At 41.5% G+C, this 15,711-nt stretch overlaps 1 protein-coding gene and 1 long non-coding RNA gene across 3 annotated transcripts in view; one reads left to right on the top strand and one right to left on the bottom strand.

The window, feature by feature from the left end:
* sorbs2b (sorbin and SH3 domain containing 2b) overlaps positions 1–3,483 on the bottom strand; it is a 323,367-nt gene extending 319,884 nt beyond the window's left edge. The window contains exon 1 of the mRNA XM_088000723.1: positions 3,292–3,483. The gene's annotated coding sequence lies outside the window, so the exon portion shown is untranslated. The remainder of the gene's footprint in view (positions 1–3,291) is intronic.
* The window catches only part of LOC122557894 (uncharacterized), an 80,013-nt gene continuing 65,693 nt past the window's right edge, over positions 1,392–15,711 (top strand). For both annotated transcript variants that reach the window (XR_015761473.1, XR_006313969.2), the window contains exon 1: positions 1,392–1,518. This is a non-coding gene — a long non-coding RNA (uncharacterized LOC122557894). The remainder of the gene's footprint in view (positions 1,519–15,711) is intronic.

The following is a 15,711-nucleotide window of genomic DNA, read 5'->3' as shown; positions in this document are numbered from 1 at the left end:
CGGATGGTTTTAGTGTTTAAAGAAATGTTCTTATTCAAAGTTTGGGTGAAGATCTGTAGCTCGGGTGCTCGTTGCTGTGGTTCTGTTCGCCGAGCTGGAAGTTTTTGTTGCAAACATTTCGTCCCCTGTCTAGGTGACATCCTCAGTGCTTGGGAGCCTCCTGTGAAGCGCTTCTGTGGTGTTTCCTCCGGCATTTATAGTGGCCTGTCCCTGCCGCTTCCGGTTGTCAGTTTCAGCTGTCCGCTGTAGTGGCTGGTATATTGGGTCCAGGTCGATGTGTTTGTTGATGGAGTTTGTGGATGAGTGCCATGCTTCTAGGAATTCCCTGGCTGTTCTTTGTTTGGCTTGCCCTATAATGGTAGTGTTGTCCCAGTCAAATTCATGTTGCTTGTCGTCTGCGTATGTGGCTACTAGGGATAGCTGGCCATGTCGTTTCGTGGCTAGTTGATGTTCTTGGATGCGGATCGTTAGCTGTCTTCCTGTTTGTCCTATATAGTGTTTTGTGCAGTCCTTGCATGGGATTTTGTACACTACATTAGTTTTTCTCATGCTGGGTATCGGGTCCTTCGTTCTGGTGAGTTGTTGTCTGAGTGTGGCTATTGGTTTGTGTGCTGTTATAAGTCCTAGTGGTCGCAGTAGTCTGGCTGTCATTTCAGAGATGTTCTTGATGTATGGTAGTGTGGCTAGTCCTTTGGGTTGCGGCATGTCCTCGTCCCGTTGTCTTTCCCTTAGGCATCTGTTGATGAAATTGCGAGGATATCCGTTTTTGGCGAATATTTGCCAAAAACGGATATCCTCGCAATTTCATCAACAGATGCCTAAGGGAAAGACAACGGGACGAGGACATGCCGCAACCCAAAGGACTAGCCACACTACCATACATCAAGAACATCTCTGAAATGACAGCCAGACTACTGCGACCACTAGGACTTATAACAGCACACAACCCAACAGCCACACTCAGACAACTCACCAGAACGAAGGACCCGATACCCAGCATGAGCAAAACTAATGTAGTGTACAAAATCCCATGCAAGGACTGCACAAAACACTATATAGTACAAACAGGAAGACAGCTAACGATCCGCATCCACGAACATCAACTAGCCACGAAACGACACGACGAGCTATCCCTAGTAGCCACACATGCAGACAACAAGCAACATGAATTTGACTGGGACAACACTACCATTATAGGGCAAGCCAAACAAAGAACAGCCAGGGAATTCCTCGAAGCATAGCACTCATCCATAAACTCCATCAACAAACACATCGACCTGGACCCAATATACCGGCCACTACAGCAGACAGCTGAAACTGACAACCGGAAGCGGCAGGGACAGGCCACTATAAATGCCGGAGGAAACACCACAGAAGCGCTTCACAGGAGGCTCCCAAGCACTGAGGATGTCACCTAGACAGGGGACGAAACGTTTGCAACAAAAACTTCCAGCTCGGCGAACAGAACCACAGCAAATGTTCTTATGGTGAGGGGAAGGAAGCAGCAGGGACCCAGAGGTCAGTTTCTAAATGAGCGCACACATATCCACACTCATCTTTCTGACCAAGGTTGTAGTGGTCTTGGTTTTGGAGTCAATGTGACATAGTTTGAACAGGTTCCCTTTTGTTCTGTAGATTATCTCTATGTCTGGGTACTTTGCTGGATTTGAGGTGCGTGCTATTGAGCATGATGGCACTGTGGTTATTTTGCTAAGATACTTATCCAGAGACCTAGATTAGTAATCCCAAGAACAAGACTTCAAATCACACTACATCAGTTTGAGAATGTCAACTGAGTTTAAAAGATCCAGAAATAAAAAGTTAATGTCACTAAAAGTGATCGCAAGCTGTTAATCTGCAATAAAGGTCCAGCAAGTTCCTAAATGTGTTTAGAAAAGGAAACTTGCTAGCCCTATACAATCTGGTCTACAGGGCAAAAGTGAGCACTGCAGATGCTGGAGATCAGAGTCAAGATTAGAGTGGTGCTGGAAAAGCACAGCAGGTCAGGCAGCATCTGAGGAGCAGGAAAATTGACGTTCCTGATGAAGGGCTTTTGCCCGAAACGTCAATTCTCCTGCTCCTTGGATGCTGCCTGACCTGCTGTGCTTTTCCAGCAGCACTCTAATCTTGAACCTGGTCTACATGTGATTTAAGACTTGGACCAATCCAATTGACTCTTTACTGAGTGAAGTAAAATCTGAAATTTATTTTCATTTGTAGCAAATGCTGATAATCAGGAAAAAGAACACAGAAAGCTTATTTCACACACAGAAGCTAAGCAATGGTATTGGAATTTGCTCTTGCTGATAAATGGTTGAACCAAGTATTACACATTACGGTCTGCAATGAAACAATTTGAAAGGGATAGTGTTCGCTGGTATTTACTTCTCTGTCCTAAGGCCGTTATCTCATGGAATTATACAATGCAGGCTTCCACTGTGGAGTCAAAATTAATCCCACTCACCAGTTCTTTCTCCAGCCCTACAAATTTCTCCTTCTAAGTGTGCTGTGAAACAAAGAGTAAATTAAAATGCAGGCCATTCTTCGCTGTCTTATGGCTGGGCTGATGTTGCCCAATTTACAATTTGTACAGCTGAAAGTGCTTATCGTTTTAAAACATTTACGTATTGAGTGAACACCTATTCCTCAGAGTTCTTTCAGTGGTACAGAAGGAAAATGAGCACACCAGCAAATGAGATCTGCTTGAGGATATTTGCACACATCAGTTGTCATGCATTGTGTTCAGTTTTAGATTGAATACCATCAAAACCAACAGTAAACCATCTCTTCCATTCTTGTGCAAATGTGGTAACAATTGCTCCAGACTTATGTTTCAACCAGAGTCTCAAAGGGATATATCTAGAACATAAGAAGGGAAATAAGATGAGCTGGTGTGACCCTTTCAACATTCAACAGGCTCAAGATCGATCCTCTACCACAATTACATGAGGGAAAATTCTACTCTAACTGGAACTACTCCTTTTGGACTGTTACCAATACAAAAGCTTACAGCTTGAAGATGCGGATAGAATGTTGAATGTTTCCTTGTCCATTTTTATAGCATACTTTACATCAAATCAACATCAAACTCATGCAATTTAATACCAAATCTGCATATAACTTCGGTGAATTTAACCTGGCTTCAATTTATGAGCATTCAATATGATTTCTAGACAATTTGAAAACTAATTGCACTCTAGAGTTAGCAAAAGCCATTTGATAACATCGAAAATATAAGTAACATTTGAAAGCAGATGTTAAAAGCTGGCACATGAACATAAAATTACATACCTAAAGATATGCTTTGACTGACCAAGTATGGTTCACATCAGCTGTATAGTTCAATACCAATGTCTGAATTACTCTAAAAAGGCAGCAGTTTCAAAAGCAATATCTGCAGTATACCAGTGTAAGTTCAATTAGATTTGGTATACAGTGCCATAGGGAACAGGCATTAGACACAGTCTCGACTTCCTAAAGGAGGTATGATTTTGCAAGGATATCTCAAGCTCTTGAGAAAGATAAGCTGAGGCTTGACATCAACAGAAATCAGCTTCCCTGCCTGGGTCACAACCTCCCCAGTCGAGTTTGGAATTTGATCCCTATGAATTCTATGCCCTAAGAAGGACACAGTTGAAATACCTCAGGAACAATAGGAGGGCCAGTTACTGGAGGAATGTCAAGCCTGCCACTTGGAGCTGTCCGGCTCTGTCATGTGTAAAATAAAATCTATGTTTTACTAATAGAAAACCAGACTAGTTCCCTGACTGGAGAACTATGTGTGGGTCAAAAGTATTAAAGTTGAGCAGTGAACTGAGACAGATATTGAAAGCAGAATGGTCATGGCGAGATACAGACAATAGCACATGTAGTTGAAAATTGGTTTGTAACGCAAGTATGTGAATAGAATGGAATGTTAAGGACCCCAGTGCTTCCAACTTCTGCAAAATAGTTCTTATTGGCCTGTCAGCATTTAAGATACAACTCAAAAATATTTTATAAATACTGAGAAGAAATAGAACATTTACACCATTACACTGCTTTATGAAGAAATTAATAACACCCTGAAATGGCATTTATCAATATTAGGTTTGATAAATATTGAGAGGAATTTTTATGCATGTTTTACAGAAATGAGAAGTACTTTTTTTTTCCTGAACAATGCCTTTGTAGAACAATTTCATTTAAAATATGCCTGTACATGCATCCAGCAAAAACTGAAGGCGATCGTATTTTTTCAAACTCTTAAACATTTTGCTGGATAAAAATCAAAGCCCAATAGGGCTAGATTTTTTTAAAAACCACAGCTGTCCGGCGTGTGTACTAGAAACAGAAAGGTTGCAAACCTGAAACATTAGCTCTGTTTCTTTTACCACAATGCTGTCAGACCTGTTGAGTATTTCCAGGATTTTGTGCTGTAATTTTGATTGTGTATGAGGCTACTCACTCCAGTACAAAGATGAATGCATCTTTTACATTGGATATAGTTTTTAGGAAATGAAATGGAGAAAGGAAAATTGAAGGGAAAGGAGTTGCTTATTTCTCATTATTATTTGAGGTATAATCTACCTTGCCATAGTCTATGTTCAGTATACTGCATAGACCCTGGCCTTTCTCAGCTCTGTGTGTGTGTTGAAGAAAATAAAATTACTTTAAACTATCTTGACCTGCAGCTATTGAAATGTTTTTTTTTTTGCTTTCACTTCTTTCAATGGCTTAGAGGTGGTAATAATTTAATCTCAGATAAACTGCAAAAATCTTGAACAGTTGTGTTCTAGAATACTGGAATGGTTTGAGTTCCTAAACCCGGACCTTGATATTGCAGGTTTGCTGTTTCCCTTTTGTATCGAGTCAATGCACTGAGAGCTGGGAAAGTTCTTGTGGCTTGCTTCCTTGAGGAAGTCGAGGAAGGAGATCCTTCTTGCATTGGCATTGCAAAGGAGGAAATGAGCTTCCTGAGAGATTTAATCTCCTGGTGCCTGGATCTCTTATAATAATCAACTCTCTTGGCTTCAACAACTCCACCAACTCTGAAATTAACTGCTGAGTTTGACTGCCATTACTGAAGATGGAGGGCGGGGAAAAATTCTGGCTGTAACAGGTCGCTCCTTTTTTGAGGTATTTTAGGTGTTGGAGATGATTTCCTCAAATTCCAGAAGCAGCAATTACTTTTTTATATGCTGTTGCATTGTTTTGGAACTTTGGAGAAAAAAAAAGTCAAATCAACAGACAAAGACAAAACATGTTGAGGTCAGTGCAGGAGAGAGAGAGAAAGACACCCACACTGCTAACTGTCACAGCAGTGAACCTTGCGCAGTTACTGCCTTTGCTGTTTAGTTCATCTATCACTAGACACAAGAGTGCATCTGGGAAAACTAACAAACAGCGCAATTCACAACTGATCATGGAGGAACCTGTTTGGGAAAGGTCACAGCACAGAGGCGGATAAGTGAATAGTTTTAAGTGTGGCCTTGGGTCCGAGCTGAAATTCTTCAGTAGTGAATAGAGTAGGTTCTTGACTGATTATATATTTTATTGGGATATGTCTCTTGATTAAACTTAAAAATATAACCCAAACGTATTAAGTTAACCTGGAGCAGTGTTTTGTAGAGAATAAGATGGTGCTATTTCTGGGTCAGTAGACTGAAAGAAGCAAAAATGGCCTTTAGTAGAGTGATAGGCTCTTATTGTGAGACGTGGGAGTTTAGGGAGAGAGTACATGTTACTGAGGATTATATCTGCAATAAATGCCATTGGTTGTGAATCCTATCAGATTGAATAGAATGGTTGGAGCGACAGTTAAAGGCAATGAGGAATTTACAAGAGCAAGGAGGTGTGATGGATGGCAGTTAGAGGAAGGGAGAAAAGTTGCAGATACAGTCAAGTAGATGGGGTAACTTTAGGAAAGGTTAGAGAGGTAGGCAGGTGGTGCTGGAGTCTTCTGTGGCTATCCCCATTTCAAACACATATGCTGTTTTGGAAAATGTAGGGGGTGATGGATTCTCAGGGGAAGGTAGCACGAACAGCCAAGTTTCTGGTATTGAGACTGGCTCTAATACAATGAGGGGTACGTCGGGTTTCAAGCGATCACTGTTTAAGAAGGGCGGTAAAGACAACCCAGGGAACTATAGACCGGTGAGCCTTACCTCGGTGGTGGGCAAGTTGTTGGAGGGAATCCTGAGGGACAGGATGTACATGTATTTGGAAAGGCAAGGACTGATTAGGGATAGTCAATATGGCTTTGTGAGTGGGAACAACTGCAACATTTAAAAGGCATCTGGACGGTTACATGAATAGGAAGGGTTTGGAGGTATATGGGCCAGGTGCTGGCAGGTGGGACTAGATTGGGTTGGGATATCTGGTCGACATGGACGAGTTGGTCCGAAGAGTCTATTTTGGAGCTGTACATCTCGATTATTCTATGACTCTCCTAATTGGCTTTGTGGACTGAATAAAACTGCATGAATTGTGATCTGTAGGTCAAACCTGCAGTTTCTAAAGTAGTGAGCTATGGAATCAGATCTTGATGATTTTGACATTAGAATGTTCAATCGAGTTCATGTCAATCCCATGGTACAGGTGTCACATAAAGGAACCATTTGTCTTTGTACTACAGTAAGCAGAGTCGAGAGTGTGCTGCTGGAAAACTCTCGACTCTGATCTCCAGCATCTGCAGTCCTCACTTTCTCCTACTATAGTAAACAATCTCGTACTGCGACAAAACTACTGCAGATGCTGGAAATCTGAAACAAACAAACAGAAAATCATGCAAATACTCAGGAGGTCTGGCAACATCTGTGGTAAAAGAAAGAGAAATAATGTTTCAGGTTTGCAACTCCTCTGTTTCTTACTTTCAAAAAAGGTTAACATTTCAAGATTCATGTTATTGTCACAAACTTTATAGAATTTATACCAGAATTGCATTTAAATTGCGATATGTCTGGAGAAAAGTGGAGCAAGTTGTACAATTTGCCAAACTGGGAAGTGGTTGAGTTTTCATACTCTGAGTATTAAAGATTTGATCTGAAATGTCAGCGTGGCCAAAGCAACTGGAAAAGTCTTTTCTTAATTTGTGTAACTAAGAAAGGATTCTTCAAGCAGTATTTTCAAGGATGCTTCGTTTTTTCCCTTGCCACTCCCCACCATCACTGTCAGAGGCTTCACGGTGTAACCTTAAAATAGGCAGAACAGGAGAAGCAGGAGAATGGAATGAAACAGGCCTGGAAGGGTGAGAGGTAAGGCTGTGCCCGATGAGAAGAAATGAATAAATCACAAGAGACTATAGACTCGTCTGCTTCCTCAAAAACACTTTGCTCACAGAAGCAATACTTCAGTAAATGAAGTGCAAGAAGAACTGTACATCCAACTAACTTTCAAATTTCTTCTCACACAAAAAGATCAATACTTTGAAACAAAAAGGTTGATTTTATATACAGATGGGTACGTGCAGCAAGGGTTGATATTTCCTTAGATCCTGCTTGTGGCTGAATCACACTGATGTCTGAGGGCCCGAGTGCCTGGTCACACAAGCTTCTTGAGATTGAATGAACATTGATGTCAAAACCTCTGGATCCTAAAACTCTGGGAAGATCTTTTCCATCATTCTCTTCAAGCAATCCAAAAAGCCTTCTTTGCTAATTGTCAAAGCATTATCTGGAGGTCAAAGAGACACACACTTGTCTGTGGGCCCACCAGGTTCTGGATTAGAGTGGTGCTGGAAAAGCACAGCAGTTCAGACAGCATCCGAGGAGCAGGAAAATCAGCCAATCCATGGCAGTGTCAATGGTATTAACCCTTTCCCAATATCAGGTATGAATTGTGGCTCAGTGGCCAGTGTCTCTTGCCTTTGAGTTTTTAGGCTGAGAGTTCAATACTCACTCTAGTATACAAATAGTAGAATCAAGGCTAACACTCCAGTACAATGCTGTGGGAATGCTGGCAGCTGCATTGGCAGAGGTGCTGCCATTTAGGTGAATATTAAACCAAGGCCATCTGCTTTATCAGGTGAATGGAAAAGATCCATGGGACCATTTCAAAGAAGAAAACTATCCCTATCCCCTGGCTAATATTTATCCCTCAGACGTAATTGCAAAAGCAAATTTTTTTTTATTATTATACTACCATTTGTAGAAGCTTGCAGTGTCTAAATTGGCTACTGCATTCCCTACAATATAACTTTTAAAAGGATTTCATTGGCTATAAATCACCTTAAAGGTAGCTGGTGGTTGTGAAAGACCCTGTATAAATGAAAGCTTTTCTTTTCTAATTGGCAGTAAAAATGGCTTTGGATTTTGTCATAACTGCATTGGCTGCCTCAGGTCCTCAAGATCAACCTAGCCTCCATGTGACTGTAATGCTCATCGAGCATCTTTCTGAAGGCTGAACCCTGGAGATCTGCTGAGTCAGGACCCAATCATTAACATCTGAGGTGTATCTGTTATCAATCCTCAGATCCTACTCTCACACATGTCCTCTGTTACTGGGGGAAATAAATGAAAGAGTGCCTCACATAATGAGTTGGAGATGCCGGTGTTGGACCAGGGTGGACAAAGTAAAAAATTACACAACAGGTAATGAAAGAGTGACACTCCGAAAGCTGGTGCTTCCAAATAAATCTGTTGGACTATAACCTGGTGTTGTGTGATTTTTAACTTTGTTCACATAATGAGAGCATTTAGCTTATCTTCTTTGCTTTGATGAAGTTGTTAAACTTTTTCCTGCACTTCAAAGGAGTCCTGGTGCTTTAAACGGGTGATACTCATGACACTGTAATCTCCTTATTACAAAGAACAGACAACTTTGTGGCTCCCAACCCAGAGGGACCTTTCCTCTTCCTCCCGACCTCCCTGACAAGGATATGTGCAAAGCTCCCTGAAAAGGGGCAGCACGGTAGGTCAGTGGTTAGCACTGCTTCTCACAGCAGCAGGGACCCGGGTTCAATTCCTGTCTCGGGCAACTGTCTGTGTGGGGTTTGCACATTCTCCCCGTGTCTGTGTGGGTTTCCTCTGGGTGCTCCGGTTTCCTCCCACAGTCCAAAGATGTGCAGGTTAGGTGAATTGGCCGTGCTAAATTGCCCATAGGTGCATTAGTCAGGGGTAAATGTAGGGGAACGGGTCTGGGTGGGTTGCTCTTCGGAGGGTCGGCGTGGAGTTGTTGGGCAGAAGGGCCTGTTTCCACACTGTAGGGAATCTAATCTAAAAATTGCCCCTTAGTCTTTAGTCTGCATCTCCTTCTTGTTAGTCTCGTATTGTAATTGTCACCATAAAGTAACAGTAGGCTTATAGACGACCCAACTAAAGTTGCTTTGATCCTGAAGACATAATGGTCTAGAAATTGTGAAAATGGAATGAAGCTTTAGGAATGATTGATGGCCATACTCCAATATTGTTTCATATAATTAGGTGAAGTGTTTTTATAATGTTGTGGGTTTACATATGACATATTAGAAACAGAGATATAGAAGCAGAAGTCAGTTTAGCCCTTCGACCCCACTCCATCATTTAATATGATGATGGCTGATCTTCTCTTGGTCTCAACTCCACTTTCCTGCCTGTTCCCCATACACCTTTATCCCATTTTTAATCAGTGACATATCTACTTCTTTCCTGAAGTTTGAATATTGACCTATCCCTATGTTTCATCAGAATATTTTTAATTCTATTTTATACCTAAACCAATTCTGATTCACTAAAGCAATGACACAAGTACAGATTGCTTTTGTGTGAATTACATTTTCAGCACTGCTCACTAATTCTGTTTTCAATATTTTAAATACTACAAATCTTCAACATTATGTTTGCTTTTTGTGTAAAGATATCTGTCAATATCTGTCAGAAGTTAGGGCTGATCTGAAGTTTCAGAGGCTAAATGAACTCTTTGGCTCATATACTCTGGACCACGATTTAATCTCCAGTCTGTGCAATGGTGATGTCTGCTCAAGCTCAAGTCAAATGCCTCCAGCATCCCAAGAATAAAAAGCAGACTACTTAAACTGGAGAAGACCAAGAGGAGATTGAATCAAGATTTTTCAAATTATGAAGGGGTTTCCGTCAGAAAAGCTTACTGCCTCTGGGGATTCAGGGAAGAGAGGTCATTAATTTATAATTCTCCTGCAGAGTAAGGAGAGAGGCTGGCATAAGGAATCCTTGGCCACAGGGAGTTATTAAGATAGAGATTATTGCCTGTTTTGAAGGAAAAATAGAAAAAGATGTGAATCAGAGAGGCTGGTCCAGGACGAGGGAAAGAAGGCAACCAGCACTGATAAAATTGATTTGCAAACCCGAGTGATTGCAAGGTTATGATGGCTTATCAGAATCACAATGCAGTAACTCATTTATTAAAAATGAACATGTTCAAAGTGAGAGGACAACCCAGCTGAAATATGATGGCTTTCACAGTTAAATAGCCAAAGGACACACTCTTCTGACCTTGCTGACACTTAGACTGATTTTCAGAATACAGGGCACAATGGGTGGGCAAAGGATTGAGAAATAATACTGCCCGGCTGTTGGCACGTGTGAGTTACCCACTCCCATTTCAGATTCATCCTTGCCTGATTGTGATTGCTTAGCCACTCCTGACCAGTAACGCACCGATCCGGGGTGGCTGGGGAGAGTTGGAAGGTGGCACAGGACGATTCCAAAGAGGTTGAAGGTCATTGTTAGACGAAGAGAAGAGCATTCATCCTCCTTCTCATCCACCAAAAATCAATACACTGCTGTCATGGAATCATTGAATGGTACAGCACAGATTACTCGTTCTGTTACATTACACCTTTCATTTCATGGTCATAGTCATAGAGATGGACAGCATGGAAACAGACCCTACCGTCTAACTCGTCCATACTGCCCAGTTTTCCTAAATTAATCTAATCCTATTTGCCAGTGATATTTGGTCTATATCCCTTTAAACCCCTCCTATTCAAATACCCATCCAGATTCCTTTTAAATGTTGCAATTGTACCAGCCTCCACCACTTCCGCTGGCAGCTCATTCCATACATGCACCAACCTGTCCTTAAAAAAAGATCCCTTTTAAAGATTTCCCCTCTCACCTATGCCCTCTAGTTTTGGACTCCTCTACCCTGGGGAAATGGCCTTGGCTATTCAGCCTATCCAAGCCCCTCATGATTTTATAAACCCCTATAAGGTTAACCCTCAGCCTCCGACGCTCCAGGGAAAATAGCCCCAGTCTGTTCAGCCTCTTCCTTGAGCTCAAACCCTCCAACCCTGGCAACATCCTTGTAAATCTTTTCTGAACCCTCTCAAGTTTCACAACATCCTTCCTATCGCCCTTTGCAGTGGCATACACACTTCCAGTCAGAACTGCTCAGAAAGCTCAGTGCTTGGTCTGACTGGGCGGAATCTCACTCCTGTGCCTAAAGGAATCTCTTCCGAGTGGGAAGCAAAATCCTGGGCAGCATTACAGATCTCAATATTTCTACAGCCAGGAGCACTGGCCATCGACATCAATATACGCACAATAATCAAGTTGGAGGAAGATTCTATTTTGGATAAATATTGCCCAACCTGAGCATTTCCCTTTCAGCATGGTTTGCTTGTTAGGCAAAGGAAACTGCCATACAAACAGATTTCAGTAGAGTATGACTAATGTGAAAGCGATGAAAATCATATGAATGTATTTTATTCAATTTTAAAGACGGCAGCTTTAAAGGCTCACAGATTCACTTGTGCCAATCTCTGGAGCATGCAGATGCACTGAATAAATCACAGATTACTGAACAGCACATGCCTAAGTTTCAGCAGCAGCTTGTTATGTAATTAATTTAACACATGTAATGCTGTGCCTTTAATGAGAATTTGAAGGAAACAGAATTAGGTCCAACCAGGGCTCAATCAACTCAACGGCAATTGGTATCTGATTCATTCAAACATATTTATTAAAAATACAGATTAACGTCAATGTTGTCTTTCCCATTAACATTAAATGTTGTACACAACTATATTTCACAATTGGGTTTTGTAACAGGGATTGTGGATTTAACATTCCAGAGGCTGGAGCATTGGGCTCAGCTCCACCTCTGCTGGCCTCTGAAGCCACCACTGTGTTGCGCGATTCTTTCAGAAGCTCAAACCCATGGTTTCCAGGTGAGGACTGACTGGTGGAGCTGCTGAGTCAACCAAAATATGGCTGACAGCTCTTCAGCCCCAGAGCACCACCACTTGATGCTAAACTTATTAAAAATGATTAAAACTCTCCATCAGACTGAACCAACTTTCAAGAATTCAGTGAAATCCATCACAGATTCAGACTGGGCTGAACCACAAGGGAGAAGGTGCAGCCGGATGATTTTAAAGAGTTGCATCTTCTTGCTATGCCTCATGCCTCTTAGAATTCACGTAAGTATCAGCTACAATATGAAGAGTGTTGAGAGGTTAGATATAACTTTTCCATCTGAGCTCCTGGAGTCAGTGTGGGGGTAGGGGAAGGCTGTGTTCAAATTTCATGAAGATGCACAGATGTAAGTGTCTGAATGTATTCACTACCTGCTAGAATAGGAAGAGTCAGGTTTTAGACAATCATAGAATTCGTACAGTACAGAAACTGGCCATTTAGCCTATCGATCCACACTAATTCACTGAAGAGCACCCCATTCAGAAACACCCCCACCCCCAAAACCCTATCTGTGTAACCCCATAATTCCCATGGCTAACACATCTAACATGTACATCCCTGGACACTATGGGCAATTTAGTATGGCCAGTCCACCTAACCTGCACATCTTTGGACTGCGAGAGGAAACCGGAGCACCCAGAGGAAACCCACACAGACACAGAGAGAATGTGCAAACTCTACACCCACAGATAGAATGGAACCTGGGTCCCTGGTGCTGTGAGGCAGCAGTGCTAATTACTAAGCTACCGTGCCAAGGTTAGAAATTAATTCTATTGCCTGAACTTCCTCTTCCCCAGTGATACATACACAGATAAAATAAATTATGTACCTCCCAAAAGGATTAAACCAACTTGAATCTAAGAATTGACATTTTCTAATATCTAAAGCTTGGTACAATCTGAAATATCATCAAGGCGTTGGGAAGGGTTGAGTGGAGATTTCTCCAAATGGTGCCAGACATGATTCAGTCATAATGAAGGATTGTTCTGCTTCGAGCCATGAAAACTTGGAGGAGATTTAGAGTAATAGGGAAAAACTGTTTCCGTTGGCAGGAGGGTGAATAAACAGGAACATGTATTTCAAACAACTGACAAAAAAAGCCAGTGAGGAGATGAGAAGGTTTACTTTAAAAGTTGTTACGGTTTGGAAAGTATGGCCTGACAGGATGGTGGCAGCAGATTCAACAATAACTTTTCAAAGGTATTTCAAAATAAAAACAAAAAAAATGCTTTCGGGAGAGCAGTGGGTATGATTAGACATCTCTTTCAGAGACCGTGCACAGGCATGATGCTCCAAATGGCCTCATTCTGTGTTGTTAGGCTCAATGTTTTGTGCCTCTTGGATCAGAGCCACTTTCTCCGACACACCCTAACTTCTGTTGTCTGCCTTTCTCTGAAATTTGGAACTAAGTTCAAGTCGCAGGTGGACGGGAGCTGAAATCCAAATTGTTCATCCTGACTAAACGCAGGAAGCAGAGGGCCAATTTCCCCTGCAATTTCTCTCCTCACCCCGTTCAGGGAATGAATCACTGCTGAATCTGTTCCTTTTTCTCTATGCTAACTGAGAGAAGCTAAATAAACCAGATTTACAATGTGGAGCTATTTTAATAATATGCCCTTTAATTTGTGCGATTACCGAGAGATGAAAAGCACCATCGTGAATATTCATCACTCCCAAGGGTCTGTCTTTGTGTCTGTGAGAATGGATGTTTTGAAGCACAAACCTGCACTGCCTGTCTCATCTCCTGGAGCTGGGGACCAGACACTACACCAATGTTGTTCTAACCAGTTTGCTTCGGTTCAATTACCTCAGATAATTTCATGATTTATAGAAAAGTAAAAATGTAAACAGAGAATTAAATCTGATTTGTACTGTAGAATACAGACAGCACAGAACTGTCTCTTTCGCTGAACTGTCCCCACTTACAATCACCTTTCACTCTCACGCGGCTTTCTTTAGTGTTTTAACCACAACAGTTAAATGATCAAATGATTTTAATTGTTTTAAGATTATGAAATATAAAACATTAAGCAACAGCAGCTTTTGGTTAGTACCATGTTTTTGTTACAACCTCCCTTTGTGCAGTGATATCTTAGGCAGGATGTTTCTTTTCGCCATTTCCTTTTTGTATTTACTTAAATACAGCCCGGGGTAAATAGGAACTTGAGCTCCATCTCGGTTCTTTCGTGAGCATTTGAATTATTTAGCGGTTGTACTGATGACTGGAACATGTACTACTGCTCATCTTACCAGAGCATCTAACATTTGTTATTTAAAAAAATACTCATTTTGTATCTTCAGTTGCTAACTTTCCCAAGACCAGATAATATGGGGTGGGGGAAGCATTCTGTATGAAGTATCATTGTATGATTAAAGCATGCTGCAGGACAACTGGATTTAGAATCTGACAGTTTCAATGGTAAAACCTTACAGCTGGATTCACTGGCACTAAGAACAATTTATTCAGTATCGGGTCAGTGCCTTGACCAATTTGATTAATGCAGATTCAGACAGATAGGACAGCGTCCAATATTTCTCCTAATCTCTTTCCCATTACACTTGCTGTGGCTTCATCCATTTATTACTGTTACTAATATCATCTATCACCACATACCTGTCATTCAAAACCTTCCCTCCTCAGTCTCCTCACTAATTTAAAAACCCAATCTGCTTCCTCATAGCAAATAGATTTACAATGAGAGTGAGAAAAGGAAATGACCAAAGCAATGTCTGTAGGGATCATTGCTTGTACTTTCACCTCCCTCCCTCCAATCCCTAAGGGGATGGCTCCTACTGTCCACTACTTTGCTCAAGTCCACCTTCTCCATCTGTGTTCTTCAGCAGCCTGTACCAACAAGATATTCAACTGCAAAGGCCTGATGGCCACAAACAACAGTTTGGATCAAAATTCTGCAGTCTTTCCACATCTAGTCCTGCAATAGGAGTGAACAATTAAACAACTAACTGGAGGAGAGAAGCTCCACAAATATTCCCATGCTCAAAGACGGATGTGCACAGCACATCAACATAAAAGACAAAACTGAGGCCTTTACATCTTCATCTAAAGGTACTGAGTGGATTATCTACCCTCACAAAATGCAAATAGAGATGGGAAACAAGTGCAAGTCTCCTTGACAATATTGCCACTAAGAATGAATTTTAAATACTGTACGTATAAAGGCTAGATTGCAGTATTCCAAGCTTCATTGCTTTGTGAATTCTAACCGTTTTTTCTCCTGCCTAAATCCCCATATATATTTTCCTGTAGGTAATGCTTGATAACAATGAGAAATTGATTTATCTGTTTCGACTCGAAATCAGGAGCACTGATGCCCATTGAAGTGCTTCAGCTACTCACTCAGCAGGCATCAATTAATAGACCGGGAATAATCTGATCTGCAGGCTTCAGTATTAAACTGAGCTGGGGATGTGCTAACGCTTATTAACGGGAACAAATGGTGGTGACGGAGAGTCGGGCAGGGATTTTTTTTGTCTATCAGTGAATGATTTATATCTGCTAAGGGTCACATCTTAGGAAGATAGGGGAGATGCAGTGGATACAGTGTAGAAGGAGGAT

This window comes from Chiloscyllium plagiosum, unplaced genomic scaffold, assembly GCF_037043375.1.
Source record: "Chiloscyllium plagiosum isolate Xiang-an unplaced genomic scaffold, Cpla_swu_hap1 HiC_scaffold_2, whole genome shotgun sequence".
Lineage (NCBI taxonomy): Eukaryota > Metazoa > Chordata > Chondrichthyes > Orectolobiformes > Hemiscylliidae > Chiloscyllium > Chiloscyllium plagiosum.
This window is presented reverse-complemented; position numbering and strand designations above follow the sequence as displayed.